Here is a 12,336-nt window from a genome sequence, read left to right as displayed (position 1 = left end):
ACCTTTTCTGCCTTCTTTTAGATTATTTGAATATGTTTCTAGTATCTCTTTAAAATTTTTTCATTGATGTTTTTTTTGACTATATAGTTTTTTTGTGATTTCTCTAGGGATTATAATATATAATCTTATCTTTTCATAATCTACATAGAACTGATATTTGAATGGAAGGTAGTATTCTCAACACTACATAAGTCCCTTTATACTGTCCTCTGTATGTTGTCATATGTATTACATTTACATATAGGAAAAACCCCATGAGACCTGTTATAGTCATTGCTTTTAGTTGGTTTACACATATATTTTTTTAAAGTTTATTTACTTTTTGAGAGAGAGAGAGAGAGGCAAAGTGAGAGAGAGAGAGAGAGAGGCAAAGTGAGAGAGAGAGAGAGAGAGGCAAAGTGAGAGAGAGAGAGAGAGAGAGAGAGAGAGAGAGAGAGAGAGAGAGAATGCTCTGTGCTGTCAGAGTCCCAATGCGGGGCTCAATCCCATGAACTGTGAGACTGACCCGAGCCAAAATTCAAGAATGGGACACTTAACCATTCAGGCCACCCAGGTGCCCTGTTAATATGTATTTTAAAGCACTTAAGAGGAAAGACTAGTCTATTATATTTACCAAAATATTTACCATTTCTGTTGCTCTCCCTTCATTGTTGAACTTCTATTTTCCTCTGTTGTATCTCCTTTCCTCCCCCCACCACCAACCTTTTTTGGAAGAAAGTTCTTCAGCCTTTTTTTTACAGCAGGGTTGCTAGTTTTCTTTTATCTGAAAATGGCTTTCTTTTCTTTTCTTTTTTTATAAAATTTTTTTTTAATGTTTATTTTTGAGACAGAGAGAGACAGAGCATGAACAGGGGAGGGTCAGAGAGAGAGGGAGACACAGAATCTGAAGCAGGCTCCAGGCTCTGAGCCGTCAGCACAGAGCCCGACGCGGGGCTCGAACTCACGGGCCGTGAGATCATGACCTGAGCCGAAGTCGGGCGCTTAACCAACTGAGCCACCCAGGCGCCCTTCTTTTCTTTTTTTTAAACAAACACTTTATTGAGGTATCATTGACATACAAAAAGGTGTACATATTTAGTGCACGCAATTTGATGAGTTTGGAGATAGGTACATAAATATAAAACCATCACCCCAATCAGCACCACATGCTTATAAACATATATGACCTCCAAAAGTTTCTTCCTACGTTTAAAGCCTATTTTTCATTATTTAAAAAATTATTTTTATTATTTGTTTATTTACTTATTTAAGTTTTATTTATTTAAATAATCTCTACACCCCACATGGGGCTTGAACTCGTGACCCGATATCAATAGTTGCATGCTTTCCCAACTGAGCCAGCCAGGTGCCCCTAAAAATATATTTTTAAATTTAGTTAGTGATAAGAACACTAAACATAAGATACATTGTTTTAGCAAACTTTTTTTAAACTTTTTTTTTTTTAAATGTTTATTTTTGAGAGAGAGACAGAGGGCGCGTGGGAGAGGGGCAGAGAGAGAGGAAGACACAGAATCTGAAGCAGGCTCCGGGCTCTGAGCTGTCAGCACAGAGCCCGACGTGGGGCTTGAACAACGAACTGCGGGACCCGTGAGATCATGACCCGAGCTGAAATCGGACACCTAACTGATTGACCCACTCAGGTTCCCCATGTTGTAGCAAATTTTTAAGTATACAATACAGTATTGTTAACTGTAGGCACTGTGTCCTACAGTTCTTACATTTGCATAACTGAAACTTTGTATTCTTTGACCAACATCCCTCCATTTCATCTCCCTCCCTGCCCCCAACGCCAGTCCCTGGGAACCACTACTCTACTCTCTGCTTCTGTGAGTTTTATTAATTTAGATTATTTAAGTAGGACTATGTAGCATCTGTTCTTAAGTGTCTGGCTTATTTCACTTAGCATGATATCCTCCAGATTCACCCGTGTTGTCACAAATGGCAGGATTTCCTTTTTTATTAAGGGGGAATAATATTCTATTATATGTAAATACCACATTTTCTTTATCCATTCATTCATCAGTGGACATTTAGAGTACTCCACGCTTTGGCTGTGGTGAATAATACTGCAGTGAATATGAATGCAGATATCTCTTTGAGATCGTGATCTCACTTCCCTTGGATATACACCCAAGAATAGGTCGGTGGATCGTTAGGGGAGTTCTATTTTAAAAAAAAAAAAAATTTTTTTTAACGTTTATTTATTTTTGAGACAGAGAGGGACAGAGCATGAATGGGGGAGGGGCAGAGAGAGGGAGACACAGAATGTGAAACAGGCTCCAGGCTCTGAGCTGTCAGCACAGAGCCCGACGTGGGGCTCGAACTCACGGACCGCGAGGTCATGACCTGAGCCGAAGTCGGCTGCTTAACTGACTGAGCCACCCAGGCGCCCCAGGGGAGTTCTATTTTTAATTTTTTGAGGAACCTCCATACGGTTTTCCATAGTGGCTGAACCAGTTTACATTCCCACCAACAGTGTACAAGGGTTAAAAAATTTCCCATATTGTTGCCAACACTTGTTAGCTTTGTTTGTCTGTTTTTTGATCATAGACATTCTAATAGGTGTGAAGTGATATCTCATTGGGGTTTTGATTTGTGCATTTCCCTGATGGTAAGTGTTGTCGAGCACCTCATATACTTGTTGGCCATTTGTGTTTTTGGAGAAATTTTTATTGAGGTCCTTCACCCATTTTTAAAAATCGAGTTAATTGTTCTTTTGCTACTGAGTTGTAGGAGTTCTGTATATATTTTGGATCTTAACTTCTTTTTTTATTAAATTTTTTTTTTTCAACGTTTTTTATTTATTTTTGAGACAGAGAGAGACAGAGCATGAACGGGGGAGGGGCAGAGAGAGAGGGAGACACAGAACTGGAAGCAGGCTCCAGGCTCTGAGCCATCAGCCCAGAGCCTGACGCGGGGCTCGAACTCACGGACCGTGAGATCGTGACCTGGCTGAAGTCGGACGCTTAACCGACTGCGCCACCCAGGCGCCCCTTGGATCTTAACTTCTTATCAGCTACACGATTTACCAATATTCTCTCCTAGTCCGTCGATCGCCTTTTCACGCTACTGGTTGTTTCCTTTGTTGAGTAAGCTTTTTAGTTTGATATTTTGGTAATTGTTGGCTTTTCCTCCTCCTCTTTCTCCTCTTTCCTTTAGTAACTTTTGACATTTCTTCCTCTTTTGCCGCCTTCCTTTGTGATCTGATGACTTTTTGTAGTGGTATTATTCTTTGATTCTTTTCCCTTTACGTTTCATGCATACACTGCAGCTCTTTGTGATTTGCACAAAACATCTTATAGGTACAACATCCTGTTTTAAGATGATGACAACTTAAGTTTGCTACAAAAACTTCATACTTTTACTTCTCTCCTCTTCAGAAAATAGGTTTTCACATGTTTTTGTATTGTGTCTCCATTAACGAGTTATTATAGTTACAGTGATTTGCACTTGTTAAAAGGGATTTTAACATCACTGCAATATGTAGGGATTCTGAATTTGACTATATGTTTACCTTTACCAGTAATTTTTTTAAAGTGTTGATTTTTGAGAAAGAGAGAGAAAGCGAAAGACTGCAAGTGGGGAAGGGGCAAAGAGAGAGAAGCAGACGCAGAATCCAAAGCAGGCTCCAGGCTTTGAGCGGTCAGCACAGAGCCCGACGAGGGGCTCGAACTCACCAACTGCAACATCCTGACCTGAGCCGACGCTCAACCAACGGAGCCACCCAGGCGCCCCCAGTTTGTGTCTTTCTGAGATGAGCTTCTTTCCCTAAGTAATACGCATTTAAATTTCCTCCATGTCTTCTCATGGCTTGCTAGCTAGCTCACTTCTTTTTGGCATGGAATAATTTTCCATTGTCTGGACGCACCGCAGTCGTTATCCATTTCCCTTCTGAAGTACATCTTGGTCGTCTCCACGTTTTGGCAAAATTATGAAAAAAGCCGCTTTAAACTTCTGTCTGCAGGTTTTTGTGTGGGCTTAAGTTTTCAACTCCTTTAGGTAAGTACAGGTTTCCCGCAGTATCCAAAAGTGGAGCGTTCCTGTGAAATCTTTTGTGAGGTGGCATGGTGTAAAATGAAGAGACAGTTACCATTAGTTTATATGAGAAAATTTGAGGGTGTTCCCAGACCCCAAAAGTAACCTCTCTTAGGCTTTTCCGATATCTTAGGACACACCTTGCCAACGAATGCACAGAATAAATCGAGACAAGGCACAGATGCTCACAGACCCACTTTCTGGCTCTGGTGGCCTGATGCTGAGATGCCGAGTGTAGGTCCGGGGGCAGGCGTTTGGCGGGGCCACTGTTGTTACTCGGGGGCACACCGCCTCCATACCAGCTGGCTGCAAAACAAACGCTGAATGCTGGCTTCGCTTTCTGCCTTTTTTTTTGTGGAAGGAAGAATCCTCCTCGGGTTTCTTTTGGCTAGTGAAAACAGCGCTCGTGGGGGGCTTTCGTACAAGCAAAGTGGTGTACCGTGAACTTTTGGGAAGTGGGGGATACCTGTACCCAGGAACCACAATTGTGGAATCGTACAGTAAGAGTGTCTTTAGTTTTGTGAGAAGCCACCGGATTGGCTTTGGTCTTTCAAGTTGGTTGTGCCATTTTGCATTCTCACCGGCAACGCTGGAGAGTTCCTGCTGCATAGCCTCCCCAGGATCTGGCGTTTTGGTGTCTAGATTCTGGCCGTTCTGATAGGTATGTTGTGATATCTCACGATTGCTTAAACTTGGACTTCCCTGACGACAAATGATGTGAAGAATCTTTTCGCACACTTATTTGCCATCGGTGTATCTTCTTTGTTGAAGTGTCTCTGAAGGCTTTTGGCCCATTTTTTACTTGGGTTATTTATTTATTTATTTATTTATTTATTTATTTTTATTACTGAGTTCTAAGAATTCTTTGTATATGTTGGATAGCAATCCTTTATCACATGGGTCTTTTGCAAATATTCTCCCCCAGTCTGTGACTTGCCTTCTCATATTCCTGACATTGTCTTCTGCAGAGCAGAAGTCTTTAATTTTAGTGAAGTTTACCTTATCAATTATTTCTTCATGGATTGTGCCTTTGGTCAGTTATGAAATTCTTCAGCCCTAGGAATTTTTTAAAAGTGATTTCTTTTTTTTTTTTTTTTTTGAACTTACTTTGTTTAAGTATTGTTTTCCCAATTTTGTTTATTGCCTGTCTATGTTTTCTTGCAGTTCACTGAACTTCTTTTTAAATGTTTATTTATTTTTTAGAGAGAGAGAGAGAAAGAGAGAGAGAGAGACAGAGACAGAGCAAGAGCATGGGAGGGGCAGAGAGAGAGGGAGACACAGAATCTGAAGCAGGCTCTAGGCTCTGAGCTGTCAGCACAGAGTCCGACGCAGGGCTTGAACTCACAGACCTTGAGATCACAACCTGAGCTGAAGTTGGACGCTTAACCGACTGAGCCACCCAGGCACACCTCACTCAACTTCTTTAAGAGGATTATTCTGAATTCTTTGGCAGTTTACATATCTTTATTTTTAAGGGTTGGTTATTGGAGTCCTATTACTTTTTTTTTTTTTATGTTTATTTTTGAGAGAGAGAGAGAGAGACAGAGTGTGAGTGGGGGAGGGGCAGAGAGAGAGGGAGAGAGAGAATCTGAAACCGGCTCCAGGCTCCGAGCTGTCAGCACAGAGCCTGACACGGGGCCCGACCCCATGAACCGTGAGATCATGACCTGAGCTGAAGTCAGACGCTCAACCAACTGAGCCACCCAGGCACCCTTGGAATCTTATTACTTTTTTTGGGTGGTGCCATGTTTCCCTGATTCTTTGTGATGCTTGTATCTTTGTAGTGGTGTCTGTGCCTTTGAGGACGCAATCACCTCTTCCAGTCGATACAGGTTCAATTTGGCACGGAAGGACCTTCACAAGTCGGTTCAGCCTGGGGTTCTGGACTTTTCACTGGCAGGTGGGGCTTGCTGTGGGGTCTCTGGTCGGATGGAGCTCCTGCCTGTGCTGTGAGCTTTGGTAACACTGGTGGCTGGCCTCCCACCTGCTGGCTGGGTTCCGTGGTGGGGAAGTGTTGCCTGTTGGGATCCACGGTCAGGCAGTGCCAGTCGCTGGGCTCACCGGGCTCCTTGGTGGAGTGCTGCCGCTGGCTGGGCTCCATAACCGGGCAGGGCCACTGGCTAGTTTCTGCAGCCACCCCTGATTGGATGGGGTTGCAGTTTGTACTCCCTGATGAAATGGTGCTTCTAGCTGGATTTTATGTGCAAGTGAAGCCGCAGGCTGTGCTTCATCGTTGGGTGGGGCTACTGGCTGTGGTCTGACACTGGGCAGGGTTGCGGGTTGTGCCGTGTGACCGGTTAGGGTGCTGGCTTTGCTCCCTGGCCCCGCGGAGTCACTGGCTGTTCTCTGTGGTTGGGCAGGGTCCCTGACTGTGTACCACGGCCAACCAGGGCCATGGACTGTGCTCTCCATCTGGGTTGGACCATGGGCTGAGGACCCTCCCGGGCAGAAATGCTGACTGTGTTCCCTGGCCAGAGGGATTGTTGACTTGGCTTCACAGGTGGGAGGAGCCACTGCCCGGCCTCTCTGTTTGGGCAAGGTCATGGCTGCAATGTGGTTGCAATGCAGTGCTGGTCACTGTGAGCCCCACCCCTTCTTTGTTCCAGCTGCCTTGCTGTGGTCTAGGTCTGTCAGTTGTCCCGGTGTTCTCCGAGATAGAAGTGGGCTCCCAAGGAGGGACCCAGAAATGCTGGGGAGGCTAAACGTCTGGGGAGAAATTGTGGGCCCAGGAGATCACGCTTGGTGTGGCACCCTGTTTGCCTGGGGGAGGGCTGATCTGGTCAAAGTGAACCTGCTCCTCTTACCTTTCTAAAGTAGGTTTCCTTGGTTTCGGTGCTTCAGCCTCACTCTGGGATTTTCAGAAAGGCATCTTGTCTGTGGATATTTGCTAATTTGTTTTTCTGTGGGGAGGACTTGATCCAGGGGCCTCTTCTTCCACCATCTTGCTACCTTCAACAGCAGAAGTACATTTGGTTGCAACACAGAGACTGAATCTGTGTGTATTCATGGGTGTGACCGTGGGACGGGAGAGAATGGGAGAGCTCTGAGTAGAGAGCATATTCAGAACAGCGTATAAAGTATGAAGGAGGGATCTTAGGAATGCCATTCAGTTTTTCTCTGATAGTGTCCTTTCCCGCTCCTCTCATAAGCAACCTCCTACTGATTTCTCAAGTCTCTGCTTCATTGGAACTTCCAAAGCAAGTCTCTTTAAGCCCTGGACTACTGTTGACCATTTTAAGCTCTTCTTCGTTTAATGTCCTCATTAGTTATTTATTGAGCATGTATCACATTCTAGAAACCGTCTCAGGGGCCAGTAGTATGTACCACAAAGAGTTCCTACCGTCATGGGGTTTACATTAAAGTGGTTTAAAATAGTGAGCAAAACCAGGTACTGCTCTCACTTTCATTGAGCCTTCTGTTGAGTGAGGCAAACAGGCAGTTCAGTGGCTGCTGCTGAGGGCTCTGTAAAGACTGAAAATGACAAATTCAGATGCCACTAATCTGTAAAGTTTTGTGATTTTATCCAGCGTTCTTATCAGTTGTTCTTTTTTTTTTTCTTTTTTGAGAAGGCAAGCACTTAAAAGGATCTGGGGATCCAGTCCAGTTAAGTGTCCAACTTCAGCTGGGGTCATGGCCTCATGGTTCGTGAGTTCGAGCTCCGCATTGGGCTCTCTGCTGTCAGTGCTGAGCCCGCTTTTGATCCTCTCTCCCGCGCTCTCTGCCCCTCTACTGCTCTGTCTGTCTCTCTTAAAGATAAATATTAAAAAAAAAAAAAAAAAAAAAGGAGCTAAGGTTGAACTTTTTCCTTACAGATAGGTGCAGAAAATGATAGTGTTTGGATTCTTAAGATGTTGGCAAGAAAGCAGTTGAAGCGATCAGTCATGGAGTTGCCGCTGATAAAGAAAAGCGAGGAAGGAAGAGTCTGATTGACACATGAAATGTACTTGAGTCAAGGGAGTATATATCTTGATGAATTCAAGGAGAAGGCTTCCATAATAACAAAATCAGGGAGCTGAAGATGTGACTGGGTGTAATCCCAGGAGGCGGAGTTAGGCAGAACAGATTCCATTCAGCTTATGCTGCTCACACATTAATGAGACCCTGGAGAAGTCCTGTCAAGCCTCTGAGCCTCAGTTTCCAAATTTAAAAAACGCTGGCAATGACACCAAACTCGAAAGTGTTACGAGGTTTTTTTTTTTTAATTTTTTTTTTTAACGTTTATTTATTTTTGAGACAGAGAGAGACAGAGCATGAACAGGGGAGGGGCAGAGAGAGAGGGAGACACAGAATCGGAAGCAGGCTCCAGGCTCTGAGCCATCAGCCCAGAGCCCGACGCGGGGCTCGAACTCACGGACCGCGAGATCGTGACCTGAGCTGAAGTCGGACGCCCAACTGACTGAGCCACCCAGGCGCCCCGAAAGTGTTACGAGTTTTAAGTGTGGTAACTTAAGTGGCATTCAGTGCATGGTTGGTGCCCATAGAATATTTGCTTCCTACTGTGTGATGCCCCCCAGCCTTCTTTTATTCCTTCCCTTTCTCCTGTCCCTATTGTTAGAGTCCTAGCGAAGTTATTGTCCCATGAAATGAGATGAGGAATAAAGAAATTGTGCAGGAAATCCAGGTCAAGGGACTAGAAGATAAAAGACCTTAAGAAGGAGAGCTTGAACAAGGTCAATTCCTTCATCTAGGTCACATGACTAGGGCGATTTCAGGGATCAAGGTAGTCCAGTGTGGGAAGTACAGTGAACTTTTCGGGGAGCCTCTGATAACCCCTCTGTCTGGGCAGACAGATCCCAATCTCTTTGTACCTGTGACTTATCTCTCCTAGTCCTACGAACGGGCCCTCACCCCAGGGCACCCCAGGGCACAGCATGCTCTGCAGCCACTTACGCACATACCCTTCTGCCATCGTCCAGAGAGCAAAGACCTACAAGAGATTTCCCATCTCCCAGTGAAGACAGCCTGGCATGCAGGGGACTGAAAATTTGCACGGGTGATCATGGGGTGGGTGCAGAGTGTGTGCGCCTGTAGTTCTCCGGAGGCGAAATTTGTGTAAGTGTCAGAAACAAGATAGGTTCGTTTATAAAGCTGTATAATAGCAGATAAGCAAGTTGCATACAGTTCTATTTGTTTTGGGACAATGAACCACGATTCTTTGCGTTACAATAGCAAATACAAAGAAAACATACCATTTTAGTACAATACAATATACATTGGCACTTTATGTAATCCCAACTGATTGAAGTCCTCATTACCTAGCCACATGATTACTTGGGTATTTAGACTCTGGAAGCATGTTGACGCAAAAATGTCTCTTCTTGTTGAATGCTTGAATATGTAACAAATTGTGCTTTCTTTTTTGGTGATTGTTATTTGTAAAATAAGAAAAGAGTGTTCACTCGTTTCTTTTGGTGTCTGTGCCCTCCTGTCATAGACATGTGGCACTATCTTTTAGCTACCCAGCATCTTTCAACTCCTCTGTACCTCTCTGTGCCTTTCAACCCTCCTCTATACCTGTGGCCACTCTGTCCAGCTTTCCCCTGAAACGCGTCCTCCCCTTCCATAGTATATAACTGTCACTTGGAAAAGGTTGCCAATGTTGCATTCCCCCTGCATCTAAGTGTAGTCATATAATTCGTTCTTACCAATAACGTGTGAGGTGAAATGATTGGTGTCACTTCTGGGAAGAGGCTTTTAAGAATCAGTTATGATTTCCTTGTGTTTCCATCCATTGGCACCAATAGTCTGGACCTCAATGGTCTGTAAATGAGAAACATAAAGAAAGCGTATGAACTTGTGGGGCACCCGGGTGGCCTAGTTGGTTAAGTGTCCGACTTTTTTTTTTTTTTTTAACGTTATTTATTTTTGAGACAGAGAGAGACAGAGCATGAACGGGGGAGGGTCAGAGAGAGGGAGACACAGAATCTGAAATAGGCTCCAGGCTCTGAGCTGTCAGCACAGAGCCCGACGCGGGGCTCGAACTCACAGACTGTGAGATCATGACCTGAGCCGAAGTTGGCCGCCCAACTGACTGAGCCACCCAGGCGCCCCTAAGTGTCTGACTCTTGACGCTCAGGTCTTGATCTCAAGGATCCTAGGTTCCAGCCCTGTGTTGGGGCTCTGTGTTGGGTGTGAAGCCTATTTAAAAAAATAAAAAAATAAAAAAAAAAAAACAAGAAAAAAAGGAAAAAAAAGTGTATGAAGTTGTTAAATGATCAGGGTTAAGGTCTCCTTACAGCGGGAGATGTGGATCCCGGTAGGACAGCTTACTGATGTGTATGATGGTGGCCTCTACAAGTGACATCGTGGCAGTGCCTTTCTGCAGTGGAGCTAATGTGAACCCAGTCCCTGTGCTACTGCACATCATAATGCCCCTTGTTAGGATAGATCAGCATTATACTTGCTAATAGAATGGCATAATGCATTTTCCAGGACCATAAGGCTTTACAACAATCTACTACCGTATCAAGGAGCACACGAATGTCCTAGAGCTCCCTCTAGAGGAGTAAACAGGATGTTTTACAGGTGTTTCTTGTGGGCTGAGTCCCAGTCTTCACTGTAGATCTTCTTTTCTTTTAATTTTTTTTTAACGTTTATTTATTTTTGAGACAGAGAGAAACAGAGCATGAACGGGGGAGGGTCAGAGAGAGAGGGAGACACAGAATCCGAAACAGGCTCCAGGCTCCGAGCAGTCAGCACAGAGCCCGACGCGGGGCTTGAACTCACGGACCGCAAGATCGTGACCTGAGCTGAAGTCGGACGCTTAACCGACTGAGCCACCCAGGCGCCCCTAGATCTTCTTTTCTTAAGTGCTATGGGCAGTGTGTGGCTTTCACTTTCTCCGTTATATACTTCTAGATTAGTTTAATTTTTGTATAAAGTCATATAGAACCTTGCCATTTTAGAAACAAAATAGATTAGAAAAGAATCACTCTGATTGTTGGAGTACACGAGGGGGGGCAAAGAGACTAGGCAAGAGAGTTCTGTAAGAACAGGTGGGAGGTGATAGGGAAGGAAGCCAGGAGGAGAAGGTAGAGCTAGGGAGTGGGGCATAGGTGTGGAGGGGTGGGGGGGTGGCCAGTAGGGGAAGTAGAGGATGAAGCATCTAGGTGTCTGCTTCAGTTACCAGTGCATGTGGTGAGGACACAACCTCCACTCCCAATGATCTCATGCACTCCCCAAATTACAGAGCGGGTCTTTCCTAAAAGGACAAAGGGGCATTTTTATCCCGGGGGATAAGCTGAACGAATAGCTTAGAATACAAGAACTGGGGTGGACATCTAGTCCAACGTTTATGTCACAGACAGGAAAGTGAAGCTGAAGAAAGAAAAGGGAGTTATCAAAGGATCACCTAGCAAGGCTGTGAATTTGAGTCCTCATTGATTCACAGACCAGGGATCTGTTTCCTTTATCCCTGAAACCCTTCTCATCTCCCTCTCCAGAAGAAACTAAGATTAAAAGTTGGTTGTATAGACTTGTATATATCTTAAAAATGTTTTTCTAATGTTTATTTATTTTTGAGAGAGAGAGAGAGAGAGAGAGAGAGAGAGAGAGCAAGCGTGAGCACAAGCAGGGAAAGGGCAGAGAGAGAGGGAGACACAGAATCCGAAGCAGGCTCCAGGCCATGGATTTCAAGCATGAAATCATGACCTGAGCTAAAACCAAAAGTCAGGTCCTTAACCAACTGAGCCACCCAGGTTCCCCAGTAATGCCACAGATTTTTAAAAAGTTTGTTTGTTTACTTACTTATTGAGAGAGAGAGAGAGAGAGAGAGAGAGAGAGAACATGTGTATAAGTGCTGATGCGGAACTTGATCCCACAAACTGTAAGATCATGACCTGAGCCAAAATCAAGAGTTAGACACTTAACTGACTGAGCCACAAAGGTGCCCCTCTGAATTTGTTTATTTGTTATAACAAGGTTTTTTTTGTGTGGAATCTTTAAGGTTTTCAGTATATAATATCTTGTCATCCCCAAACAATGGCAGTTTTACTTCTTCCTTCCCCATTTGGATGTCCTTTTTTTCTTTTTCTTGCCTTATTGCTCTGGTTAGGACTTCTGATGCTATATTGGATAAGTGGTGAGAGTGGGCACGCCTGTCTTTTTCCTGATCTTAGAGGAAAAGCTTTTAGTTTTTCACATGAGGTCTCTGTTCCGTGGATACAAGAGTTTCTTCCATTGTCATAGACTGTGGTTTTAACTTCCAACAGAATAGGTCATCTGTTAAAAACATAGCCAAGAAACCTGACCCCATATCCGAGAAAGCATTATTAAAGGTCATGACATGTTTGTGAATCAGAG

Source organism: Panthera tigris, chromosome A3 (genome assembly GCF_018350195.1).
Source record: "Panthera tigris isolate Pti1 chromosome A3, P.tigris_Pti1_mat1.1, whole genome shotgun sequence".
Lineage (NCBI taxonomy): Eukaryota > Metazoa > Chordata > Mammalia > Carnivora > Felidae > Panthera > Panthera tigris.
This window is presented reverse-complemented; position numbering follows the sequence as displayed.